Source organism: Adiantum capillus-veneris, chromosome 24 (assembly GCF_014529385.1).
Source record: "Adiantum capillus-veneris isolate H3 chromosome 24, ASM1452938v2, whole genome shotgun sequence".
Taxonomy (NCBI): Eukaryota; Viridiplantae; Streptophyta; class Polypodiopsida; order Polypodiales; family Pteridaceae; genus Adiantum; species Adiantum capillus-veneris.
Genome location: NC_140954.1, coordinates 22,505,430 through 22,519,228, shown reverse-complemented (window position 1 = coordinate 22,519,228; position 13,799 = coordinate 22,505,430).

Here is a 13,799-nt window from a genome sequence, read left to right as displayed (position 1 = left end):
GTTAGCATGTAGAGGATCCCTTTTTACCCTACGACATCATTCTAGAATGGATGACTAATCCATTTGGTGGTTGGGAGACTTACATGCCACAAGCATGTCTATTCTTTAGTCCATATCATACTTTCCAAACTAGAGTGACAAATTCTACTTGGTGTTTGGGAGACGTCGTCATCACAAACATGCTTCTAAGCATGCATACTACTCAAATTTGTGCACAATAAAAAGAAAGAGTCTAGTCATATAAGACAAAAACATTGATTATTTAAAAGAAAGATTTACATTTTCTTACTCTAGTGTAGCATTGTAAGCATTGACAAGCCTTCATACTATCCTTAAGTTGTATACCTTGCATCCATCTCGCATCTTCAAAAGGATAATTTTTTAACTTAATAAGATATTTCCGGAGAATCTTACCATCCTATAATAACTTGTATTCATGTCAAAGGATAGCTTTGGGTTGTATCACCTCTTCTTGATCTTCACTCTCTAGGGGGTCTTCAATAATTGATTCTCTTGGTGGCTCTCCTTTCTAAGGCTTGAGTAGGCTCACATGAAAAGAATTTTGTACGAGCCAATGGTTGAGAAACATGAGTTGATAGGCCATCTCATTGATTGGTTTTAAAAATTTAAAAGGACCATAGTTCTTTTTGCTAGTTTAGCATGATACTTTTGGTGGCCAATAACATTTTTGCCCATAGTTTTCCTCAATTGAGCCTTGGAAAACTTAAGTAAGACCCAATCATTCTCTTTGAATGTAAAGGCCCTTCTGTGCTTCTTAGCAAAAAAAAAAATCCTTTATTGAGAGATGGATATAGCCTCCTAAATCTTTTGGAAAAATTCTTGTAGGTCTTGGCTATACTCATCGGCAGCGAAGATCTTTCCATGTACTTTAAGTAGCAAGGGACTTTGAGGTCTTCCCTCAATGATTTCAAAAGGGGACTTTCTTGTAGTAGTATGGATAGTATTATTGTACACATACTCTACAAGTGGTAAGTACTTCTCCCATTGTGAGAGTTGATCTACTTCTATGACATAGGTCTTTAGTAGATTGAGAAGTGTAAGGTTAGCTATCTCACTTTCGCCATCCGTTTGTCGGTGATAGGCCGAAGAGAAATTCAACCTTGTACCTAGATTTTCAAAGAGACCTTTACGAAAGTTAGTGGTCATTCTAGGATCTCTATCTAACATGATGGATGTTGGCAATCCATGGTGTTTGAAAATCTGAGATATGAAGAGGGTTGCCATTTGGTGTGCCTTAAAGTCTTTTTGAGAGGAATAAAATGTGCTTGCTTGCTAAACCCGTCGACTATTGTCCATATTCTCGTATTCCCATGCAAAGGTGTTAACCAGTTACAAACACCCTATCACCTTTGACGGATGCCTTATCCCTTTATTTGAATCATGGACCGGGCTTGTTGGTCCTGTAGGTGCATAGGTGATCTCCAATGAGAGACGCACCACTTATCTCATTTTTACATTATTTTTGCTATGACTGACCACTCTGGGCATCCATGTGTGAATGGGTCAGATCCATATAAAAGGTGCATTTAGACCTAAAATCCTCATTCTTGAGGTGCATGCTAAATAATTTCTCTTGCTCTACCTCTACCTTCTTCTCCATTGTGTGCTCACAAGTGTGTGTGCGTGTGTATGTGTGTGTGTGTGTGTGTATGCTTGAGAGAGAGAGAGAGAGAGAGAGAGAGAGAGAGAGAGAGAGAGAGCATTGTGGCGGCATTGGTGGTGGCAGGGCGGTTGAGCACGGCAATGGTGGATCCCTCTTCTTTGCGGCATGGAATCCTTCACGACGGTAAGCATTGAGTGATGAGTGACACACCACTGCCCCCCTTTGAACTTACTAGGATAGTCTAGTTGTGTGCTTGCAGCCATTCGTTGCTCGCACACAGTGTTTGGCAAGCCCCCAACCTCCAACACGTGTAGTAGAAGTGCACATTTTTGGCACCAGTGTCAGGGAATGCCTTGCACTAAGCTTGAGGAGCACTCTGTGCTACCTCTTGAAGCCATTCTTTTCATCTACTTTTGGTTTTTTTTTGAGTTTGGATTAAATCTGTTTGTGCTATAATGTGAAAGTTCTAGCACTTTTTTCTAGATCTGTTAAGCTCTATAATGTGCAAGTTTTGCAGGTTTTGTTAGATATAATAAGCGCTATAATGTGCAGGTTTTAGCATGTACTGTTAGATCTCTTAAGCTCTATAATGTGCAGGTTTTAGCATCTCTATTAGTGTGCAGTGTGCAGTGGTAGTGTTGTTAGTGTGTAGTGTGTTGTAGCTGCAAGGTGCATCTATGCGCGTTAGCCAAGCTCTATGACGTGAGCTCAACACCCATGCAGCACAACGTTATCCACATAAAGTTTGTTTTTGAGCTATCGCACACCATATTTCATGGCTTGGTCAGAAAGAAGGACCAAAAAAGCAAAGCAATTGAGAGTAAATTTGGATTGCAAAACACCCAAAAAACTAGGTGAGCGGCCTTTACAAGCACTCAGCAACACTTCTAGGGTGTCGAGGTCACATGCACCTATGCTCTGGTCGTGTGCTAGAGGACGATCATATAGTGAGTGTCTTCATTTATGCGGGCACCCATTGTTCCTCCACCTTAGGCTGTAGGCCCTCAGTGCGAACCGAAGGTAGTACCACTCAGGACCCACATATTACATCTAGTGACTCTTCCTCTGACTACAACGTCATGGAAGGTTACTCGACACCTAATCCTAAGAGTTCAAGCCAAGAAATGCATGCCATGGGCCCACGGTCCGGGCCCAGAGTGCTTAGCCGCTTGATAGAAACTTTTAGCAGAGCCACTTGCTCCGAACATGGAGCTAGCGATCTAAATGAAGGGGGTGGGGAAGTGAATTCACCATTCATGGCCAATGTAGACCCCATGCTCTTGGAGAGTGTGCATGTGAATACTCCATTCAGTGGAGTCCCTGAATCTTCAGAGCTATTCCCCTTCGAGCTTATATTACCTAATGGTAGAAGCCTTGACAAAGTGCAAGAGGTTGAGCAATATTACAGCTAGGGAAAAGGAAATATAAATCTTATTCAAGGCAGATAAACAGAGAGAGCTAAAGGCAAAGGCCTTTATGTTAACATCCACGCTAGTCGAGCAATGGAGTGCTCCTGAATTAGCAACCATAGAGAGCCACATTGCATCTAGTTCAATGGACACCCCTAGCACCTCAAGCCTAGATGGAGCGTTTCTAAATTAAAATTGGGAGTATGAACGAAAATCGGAGACTTTAACTGACCTATACACATGTCACACCTATCACGTGGGTTGGTTAGATTTCCTACAATCCACATTGGGTTCTACTAGCGTAGATGAGCAACAACAAAGAGTTTGTGATGTCATCCATAGGGTTATTGAGCTGGAGAGGCAGAACAAAGGGATCCACATGCCTTCAACAGGTCTCATGATATTCTTGGATATAGGGAAGGCTAAGCAACCATCTCTATTACAAATGGAGACTCCCTCGGTAAGCCCAATGGATCCTCCATACGTTTTTCTATCAAGGATCTCGGTACAATCTGAGCCTACAAGATAAATCTTTACCTTTACAAGTCTAGCTCATCTTTCTCTTGATGACACCATGGCAACCATGCGTATCCCAGTGATGGGCATGACAAAAAACACGGACCTTGTTTATTAGTAAAGCACCACTACATGGTGGCCCAATTCCTACAACAATACTTACAAGTGTGTATCAATCATATACACCTATGGGCCCTCAAGATCATGTAGCTCCTACCCCTCCCATTGTTTCGACAACTTATGATCCATGGCCACAACATCCAAGCCCTTATTTCAATGGGACCATACCAGCTAGCATTAGCATGTCACATCCCACGTTTGCTATGCCTAGGGACACACATATGAACTTTGGGCCACCACATGGCACAACATGTTACCCATGTTGGGGCCCGAGGATCACCCATATGCCTAACTCTATGCCAACCCCCATTCAACATGCAATCACAAGAGCGCCTATCCCCACTATACCTGCTCACTTGGGTGACTTCGCAACATTTGCTCAAGCTATCGACCGATCTATTGCTAAGAATATGCATAACACTCTTGATAGAGATCATAGCATGGTAAGGTAGTACAAATAGCGAAGCTCACACAAAAATTTAGTGGAGACGGGGATGTGAGAAATCATATCAAAGTATTTGAACAAATATGTGATTCCCTAGGAAAACACAATGAACTGCATAAGAGTAATGCTTTAAGCCTGACCTTGAGTGGGAAGGTTGGGGATTGGTATAGGACCCTAAGGGTGGAACAGAAAATTATTTACCCTACTCTTAGAAGACTGTTCTTGAAAGAGTACATACAAGAGGGAGTGCTTTGGCGTGTAGCCTCTTAGCTCCAAAAAGACCAACGAGAGGAAGGGGAGTCTGTAAGAGACTTTAATAGTCGCTTGAAGAATTTGAATTCTCGTTGTAATCCAAATGAGTGCTTCAATAATAACCAATTTCTTGATAGATTCATTAGGGGACTACGACATGAGGATATCTACAACGGCCTAGTCATTAGAGGTATCACCACTTGGGAAGCAGTCACCACCAATGCAATCCAATTGGAAAACATTTTAATGATTTAAGGAGAAAGAGTTTTTGTTGAGCCTAAATCTACTAGCTCACAAGCATCAAGGAATGAGCAAATGACCATAAATTCTATTGCTACAAATTTCAAAATATCTTAGATGACTTTGTTAGATCTCACCAAGATCATTCAAGAAAGTCTAAGATGACTTTGCCAGATCTCACCAAGGCCATTCAAGAAAGTCTTAGAGACAATTGTGCTTCTCAAAACAATCATATGTATCTAAGAAGGGAGCAACAATGGTACTCAATTTTCTTTGGTCCACTTAGTACCAGTGAATGCTCTATGTTTAGAGTGAAATTTAATGGGAATTGCAATGCATGTGGGAGGTATGGTCATCAAGCCAAGGATTGCATAGTATTTAAATGCACAATGCCCAATAGACCAACCTTAGCATGGATGGACACACCTCAAGTGCATGCATTGATGCGGGCCCACCTCTTGAACAAAACATGGTCCCTAGGGCCCAAAATGTTGTTCAAACAACACCATTACCACCTCCAATGCTAGAACCGCAACCTCCACATCTGAGAATCACGTCTATGAATCAAGTGGGTTGTGAGTCATCTATTGCTTGCGTGGATTGCGAGGATGAGTTAGACCATTATATTGCCTATGGGATTGATGCACTTGAAGAAATTCCACAATAATACATGGCGGTCTATTGGGGACAAGTCAAAATTGTCTGTCAAGTAGCTGCTCTTGCGGCAAGCGGCCAAAATATCAATTTCACTACCAAGAGACCGCCTCTTCAATGCTACGAGTGTGCGGGTCCACACCATGTAACCGAGTGTCCTATTAGACTACAAAATAATGCCACACTAATGCAAACCAATCAACCAAGTACAATTACGATACCGATACTCATGTGTAATCAATGTGGCATAGATCATTTGATTGCCCAATGTCCTACTAATCCAAATGCACCAAATATCACACCATTGAACTTAATTGAGGTTACCAAGGAGCCATCACAAAGTACACTTGTGGTACTAGTAAATGTACTCACACGATCGATGCTCCAAAACCAAAATTATATGAATCTTGAAGAAAGAGACACATCATCGATTAACCAATCTTAGAAGAACAAAAAAACACAAAGGAAGAGATCGCAAAAAGCAACAAGGTCAAACCTCAGTTCAAAGACCAGCATAGGGACTGGTGACGACCCCGTGTATAGAACGACGCTCAAGAGAATTCTGATTCGAATGAGACCATGGAGGATAAAATGGTCACTAGGAAAGAAACAAACAAGGAAGATCATCATGAGCCACAATGGCCAGGACCCAAGGAACCCAAAAAGAACATAGGAACTTACCCAAACTCTATAGAGGAGATTGAGCGAGTCAAGCAATTAATGAGTTTGGGAGAAGAGACCCAAAGGGATCTAGAGCTAGTACCTAGGTAGATCTAGATTACAGACATAGTGTTCCCTACACAAAATCAACCTCACAAAGACCATAGACCACTAGCCATACCTAGTGTCATCCAAGAAGAAAGTGACTTTAAGTCATTGGGAAGTGGGCATACTTCCTTCTTGTTGGAGATAATGTTTACATAGGGATTACCTGACACTATACAAGAAATGGAGATCCCATCTTCCCCATGTCAAGGGATTGAAGCCCAAAAAGTGCTGTTAAATATTAACAAATTGATGGATTTCATGACTTCAAAAGTTAGAACCACCATCATGTTTAAACTATATGAAGACCTAGAGCTATTCTTAGATCTTCTTGATGGTGGCAGTGTGGTTAGCATTGTAACTAAAAATTGTTGGGAATCTAGATTGGAAGACCTCACCTTGGGACTACAAACATAGTGGTAAACATGTCCAATGGGACTATTGTTAAACCTATTGGGATGCTAGAAGATCTCAAGGTCAAGGTCCTTGGACACAAAACAAGGCATACCTTCATTGTTATGGTTTTTTCCAAGCACACTATGTCATCTGAGATGATATTAGGACATCCTCTCATGAGGGAAGTAAAAATGGTGCATGAGTGGTCTAAAAACCATGTCTACTTGCAGTTCCAAGACTTTGTCATTTGAGTTGATCTTGTAACTAGTCGAGCACATCCTCTAGAAAACAGATTTGGGGAAGATTCCCTTATATGGATTTTATACCTGGAATGGCTGAGTCTGACAACGTGGATTGGTTCCACCTAGCAAAAACCATAAACACTTGGGGAAATAGGGGGACGAATTGGGTAACACCAAGGGGGATGAAATGCCACAACTCATACCTTTAAATATGATAGGAGAAATGCTTATAGATTTTGACGACCTACCAAATAAAGGTTTGACTAACATTGGAACCAATAGCATCTCAAAAGACTATAGCCCAAACGTTTTGGGTTGGAATCATCAATTGAATTGACTCTAAGGATAAAGAATGTGAATTAAATTTTGGTGAAAATGTGGGGACAAACCATTCAAGGCACAGTGGTACCCTAGATGACAATCTATCTTGGAAAGAAGAAGATACAAGTAGAGATTAATCTAGAAATTTTTCACTAGAGATCGACCACAATAAAAAATTAGACAAGAAGAGTAAGAGATATAAGAGGCGACGATATCAAACGAATGTGTGTGCTAGGATAAATGAAAAAAATCTACCGTAGAATGCCTCAGTTATATGGGGGACATGTGACGCTCATTGAAAGCTGGTAAATAATTGGGGTGAATACCTTCAAAGAGTCATGTGGTGCAGTCCATGACCCATTGACATCACACGCTAGAAGCTACAGAGAAGCCAAATTTGAGTCGTATTGTAAGGAGACAAAAAAATTGAGAGCTAGCTCAACAACAAAACAAAGTGGAAGAGAAATCATAGTCCACAGAACAACAAGACTCCAAAGATTTACATCCTGCACCTGAGAATTTCAAATCCTACACCATGGAGGAGAGTAAGGTTGTGTTAGCAGACCCAGGTGAGGAGTCCAAACCTATTTTCATTGCCCAAGATCTGATAAAGACTGAGGAATATGAACTCAAGGATCTTCTCAAGTAATTCAAGGATATATTTGCTTGGACATATCATGATATGAAAGGTGTTCCACCTTTCATGGTGCAACACACAATTCCCATGAATAGCATGGCTAAACCAGTCTAGCAACGACCCTACCCAATGAATCCTAAGTATGAAAATATTGTTCAAGAAGAGATTGAAAATCTTGTCAAATGCGGATTCATATACCCTATTGAGCACTCAAAATGGGTGTCTCTAGTTATTGTGACAAAAAAGAATGGGAAGTGCCGCCACTAGGAGAGACCATTATCCCTTGCCACATTCAGAACATGTGCTTGAAAGAGTTGTAGGGAAGCAAGATTATAGCTTTTTAGATGGGTACTCATTGTACTAGAGGACCAAGCTAAAACTACTTTTATAACCAAATTTGGAGTGTTCGCATTTTGTATTATTGCTTTTGGCTTAACGAATTCCCCTGTCACCTTCCAAAGATTGATAAACACTGATTTTAGGGAATGTTTGAGGGAGTTTTATTTATTAGATGACCTTTGTGTTTATTCCTCTTGGAAAGAACATATATCATGTTTACAAAAAGTGTTGAAAAGTGCAGATTGTATCGCATCTCATTAAATCCTTTCAAATGCCAATTTTGGGTTAAACATGGAGTCATTTTAGGGCATATAGTGTCCAAAAATGGGATTTCCACAGATGAGAGAAAACTTAAAGCCATTTCCAATTGCTACCACCTACGAACTATAAAGGAGTTCAAAGGTTTATGGGCCATTATCACATGATTTGGTTGTCCCCTTGAGATTGTACATGACAATGGTAATCATTTTGTAAATGGATTGATAAAGGAATTCACGACGACAAACTTCATGATAGCCCACTATAAGTCTACACCTTCTTACCCACAAGCAACTGGCCAAAAGATGCGAGCACTAACAAGACTTTAACTTTTATCTTTGTTGGAATTAGGGTTGCAGAGAAACGCACACAGCTTGGAGAAGACGAAGGAAGCTCAAGGCACACAATAGAGAGTGTGTTACTTAGTGTACAATGGAAAGATCGATAGCCCTAGAGTGATGGGCGTATATACAATCACGGGGGAAAAAACCTCCTAAAGAGGGAAAAAATGCCCCGGCGGTCCTAGTGTGTTCACACACATCACTACCACGTGTATATGGTAACAAATCCCCCCTAGAGTGATGCGGTGAACGAAAGCTGGCACATGAGTAAAGGGAAGTGCCATGCCCTGAGGACAAGATCAATCCACAAAGGCGAGTAAGCCCAAAGCTTTGCGGAAAGCTTCAAGCTTCTCACGAGACAATGCCTTTGTGAAAAGATCTGCAAGGTTGTCCTATGTTGGCACATAAGCCAAGCTGATCTCTCCTGCTGAGAGCCTCTCCCTGACATAGTGGTAATGCACCTCAATGTGCTTTTTGCGAGCATTAAAAACTGGGCTCCTCGCAACTGCCAATGCACTCTGACTGACAGTGTAGATAGTGTTGGCAGTTTCCTGTCCAACACCCAAATCAGCCATAAGGCGTCTGAGCCATACACACTCAACCGTAGCTGTGAAGACTGCCCTGTACTCAGCCTCACAACTCGAAGTGGCCACAATAGGTTGCTTCTTGCTCAACCATGATATACATGAACTTCCAAGCATGAAACAAAAACCTGATGTGGACACTCGCGTGTCAAAACAACCAGCCCAATCTGAGTCCGAAAAAGCATGTAAGTCTGGCGGCAATGATCCCCCCTTGGGATAAAACAAGCCAAGATGTAAAGTGCCACTAAGGTAGCGGAAAATCCTCTTGACAGCCTGCCAATGCTTAGACCCTGGGCTATGCATAAATCTACTGACCTGTGAGACTGCAAACTGAATATCCGGCCTCGTGTTGCATACATAAATGAGGCAGCCAACAACAGTTTGGTAAAGAGTGACATCAGCAGGATCGCCAGCATCATGTAGACTCAACTTCAAACCTGTTTCCATGGGAGTTTTCCATGGGAGTGGCAATAGGTTTGCAATCCTCAAGTCCAAACTTACATAGCAATGTCTCTATGTAACTTTTCTGACACAAGGCAATACCACCATCACACTGCTTAAACTGTATACCCAAATAATGATGCAACAGCCCCAAATCTTTCATCTTGAAAGTAGCATTCAAATCAGCCTTAAATTCAGCAATATGTCTCTCATTTGGTCCAATGATTAGCAAATCATCAACATAAAGAACCACGATGAGAAATACATCACCCTCACGCTTTACATACAATGTGCTTTCTGTTGGACTGTTACGAAAGCCTTGTTTGACCAAATGAGTGTCAGCTTTCTCATACCAAGCATGAGGAGATTGCTTCAACCCATACAAAGCCTTGTTACATTTGCACGCTTTGTCCTCTTGTCCTTTTGTGACAAAACCGCGAGGCTGCGTTACATAAACTTCCTCAAATATGTCACCATTCAAGAAAGCAGTAACAATGTCTGATTGATGTACATCCCAACCAAAATGAGCTGCCAATGCACATAGAAAACGTACAGTAGTCATACGAAAAGTGGGAGCAAAAGTCTCTTCATAATCTATGCCTTTTTGCTGTGCATAACCCTTTGCAACAAGTCGAGCCTTATGGCGATCGATCTCACCATCCGGCTTGTGTTTCAACTTGTAAACCCACTTAGTACCAATGGCCTTTTTGTCAGGAGGCAAATCACATAAAGTCCATGTGTCATTTTCTATAAGTGCATCATATTCTGATTTCATGGCAGCCATCCAATTTTTTGAATTCTGTGCTTCATCAAAAGTCAGAGGCTCCTCAACGTCATGTAAGCTAGACACAGCCAAAGCATAACAATCTGATGCATAAGATTCATGGCGAGAGCCTGAACGAGTACGACTAGACAAAGGTGCATCCAATTTACTGTCACACAAAGTGTGCACCAGCCATTTTGGCATACCTCTAGCCTGCTCATTTTCAGCCCTTTCCTCATCAAGTACATCATGTACATCTGCATCAGTAATAGGCTGATCCAAAGCATTTTCAAAAACCCCCATAGGCTGTACATTTGCCTCATTAGAACTTACATTCGTATTTCCACCACTGAAAAGAGGCAACAAAGTGTCATAAATGTCCTGTGAGCTTACATTACTGTCTCTAGTACATGACAACAAGGGCTGAACAGAATCTTCCACAAACACTACATCCGGAGAAACCAGAATACGTTTTGTGTGCGGATGATACAACCTGTAACCTTTGCTTTCAGCACTATAACCAACAAAAATACATTTGACAGCCTTATCATCCAATTTTCTGCGCTGCACTTGTGGCACCAAAGCATATGCCAAACAGCCAAAAACACGCATGTGCTCAATAGAAGGTTTTATATCATGACATGCTTTATATGGAGTAATAGACTGCAAAGCTTTCGTAGGACACCTGTTAAGTACATAAGTGGCACACATGATGGCCTCAAGCCAAAAAGAATGCGGCAAAGCTTGACTTTTGACCATACATCGTGCCATTTCCGTAAGTGACCTGTTTTTCCTCTCAGCAACACCATTTTGCTGAGGTGTATAAGGCACTGTACATTGGTGTTTTATCCCACGACTAGCCAGAAATGCATTAAATTCATGAGACATATACTCCCCCCCTCGATCGGAACGGAGGGTGCCCATAGTACATTTCGAGACATTTTTCAGCCATAGCCAGAAATTGTTTGAAGCACATAAAAACTTCGGACTTCGCTTTAAGCAGAAATACCCATGCATGCCTGGAGTAATCATCAATGAAAGTCACGAAGTACAGGTAATTGCCCAAGGACGGAGTTTGCATGGGCCCACAAACATCACTATGCACAAGCTGCAACCTGCATGTGGACCGAACTGAACCATCCTTTGGAAACTTAGACGCTGCATCTTACCCAAAATACAGCCTTCAGAAACATGTTTGAAAGGTGCTTCAAGAGGTGGCAAAGAAGCAACCATATCAGATTTCTGCAAACGCAGCAAACTGGCAAAATTCAGATGACCAAAACGTGCATGCCAAAGTTTTGCATCTGAAATAGCCCTTGAATCTGCAACAGCATTTGCAAAATTTTGTCCACACTTGTCATACAAAGTGAGCTTATACAGCCCACGGCACAAAAGCCCAGATGCAACAATTTCATCACCAAAACTGAGATCATGCACTGTACCTCTGTCATCCACAAATTTAACTACAAGGCCAAGTCTAGCAAGTGCGGATACAGACAAGAGATTCTTCTTGATCCCAAGTACATAAAGTGCATCAACAAGTGTGAAGGAACTGCCATTAGCAGCAGTGAGCACAATCTTTCCAACTCCCTGAACTGGATAAGAGGCGTTGTTGGCACAAGTGACTGAATTCCCATGAGGGATAGACTCGAGAGAGGTAAACAATTCACGATGTGAGGTAATGTGCTTTGTAGCACCACTGTCGAAATACCACACATGTGAATCTGCAGCAACTGACAAGCATGCATCATGGACAGCAGGATTGTAAGTTCACTCTGCACCAAAAGCCCATTCTACATCAACATCAGCAACACAGTCTCCTTTCACAGAAGACTCAACAATGGCTGCAGTTGTAGTGGAACCAGCATTTGCAATGGAACCACCCTCTTTCTTCTTAGCCTCTTTGGCCTTCAACTTAGGACACGACTTGATCAAGTGATCATTAGCTTTACAATAATGGCAACGCATCTTCTTTTTTCCCTTATCACCAGAATTGCCAGACGAAGTGCTGCCAGCAGAAGCATTAGGAACATAATTTTTGCCACTCGCAGCAGAACCATAAGAAGTGGCTGCATTGCTGTTACCACCCTTTCTTTGAGAAGCAATAAAAGCCTGTTCAACTGCACGCTGTCTAGTCTTTTTTTTTCTGGAAAGTGACTCTTGCAACAGCAATGTGCATAATGCATCAAACTTGACAACTTCAGGATTTCCTTGGGTCATAAGTCTCCAAGTACTAGCAAAAGTCTGGTAGGAATCTGGTAAGGCATCAAGAACAGTCTGCACAAGGGAACTGTCTGAAATGACTTCACCTGCAGAAATAAGCTGCTCATTAATATCCTTGACACTAGCAAGGAAAGTTTCCATATCATCTTCCTCATGCATAATCTTTGACTCTAGCTCTTTACGCAGCAAAGCAATTTTAGCCTCATTGCGGCTTGCATAAAGACCTGCTAAAATATCCCAAGCCTGTTTTGCAGATTTTGTTGAACGAATGTGAGGAACAATGGTGCGTTTCACAGACAATGCAATCAATGCATGAGCCTGCGCATCCTTAACATCCCAACGAGCTTGTTCTGCCATAGGCAAAACAACTCTAATAGCTGCAATCCTTGCAGCAAGACCTGCAACATCCTCAACATCGCCTACATCCTCAGAACCAGGACGTACATCAATGCCCTGCACAATGTTCCAGACACCCTTTGACACAAGAACATTTTGCATCGTATAAGCCCACATAGGGTAGTTGTCCCCATCCAACCTGTCCTCAGCAGCAAACATCTTGAACACATCTGTGTTGTTATTGTCATCCATGGTAAATGCTGCACCTGATGTGAAAACTGCCCGAAAATAGGAGAAATGGAGCGGGAACAACCTGTGCTATATAGCACAAACCGTAGAAGACTATAAGGCACCTGTTATGCAGAAAACGGCACTGACAGAAATTCTGCACAAAATGACGAAATAGCCTGTGCAATACTGCCTGTACTGAAAACGGAGGCCGAAATGAGCCCAAATCAAAATTCTGAGCAGACCAAGTTCTTCGAGCTTACCCAAAATTTTTGTCGGCCTGCGAACGCCTGCCAAAGCTCACTGAAATCGGAGAAAGTGAGCAGGCGTTTGCTGGAGTAGCTGGCGACTAAGCCCGGGAGGACGTGACCTACTCTGATACCAATTGTTGGAATTAGGGTTGCAGAGAAACGCACACAGCTTGGAGAAGATGAAGGAAGCTCAAGGCACACAATAGAGAGTGTGTTACTTAGTGTGCAATGGAAAGATCGATAGCCCTAGAGTGATGGGAGTATATACAATGCACGGGGGGAAAACCTCCTAAAGAGGGAAAAAATGCCCCGGCGGTCCTAGTGTGTTCACACACATCACTACCACGTGTATATGGTAACAATCTTGACCAAAACAATTGAAGCTCATCGCACAAATTGAGATTTGAAGCTGAC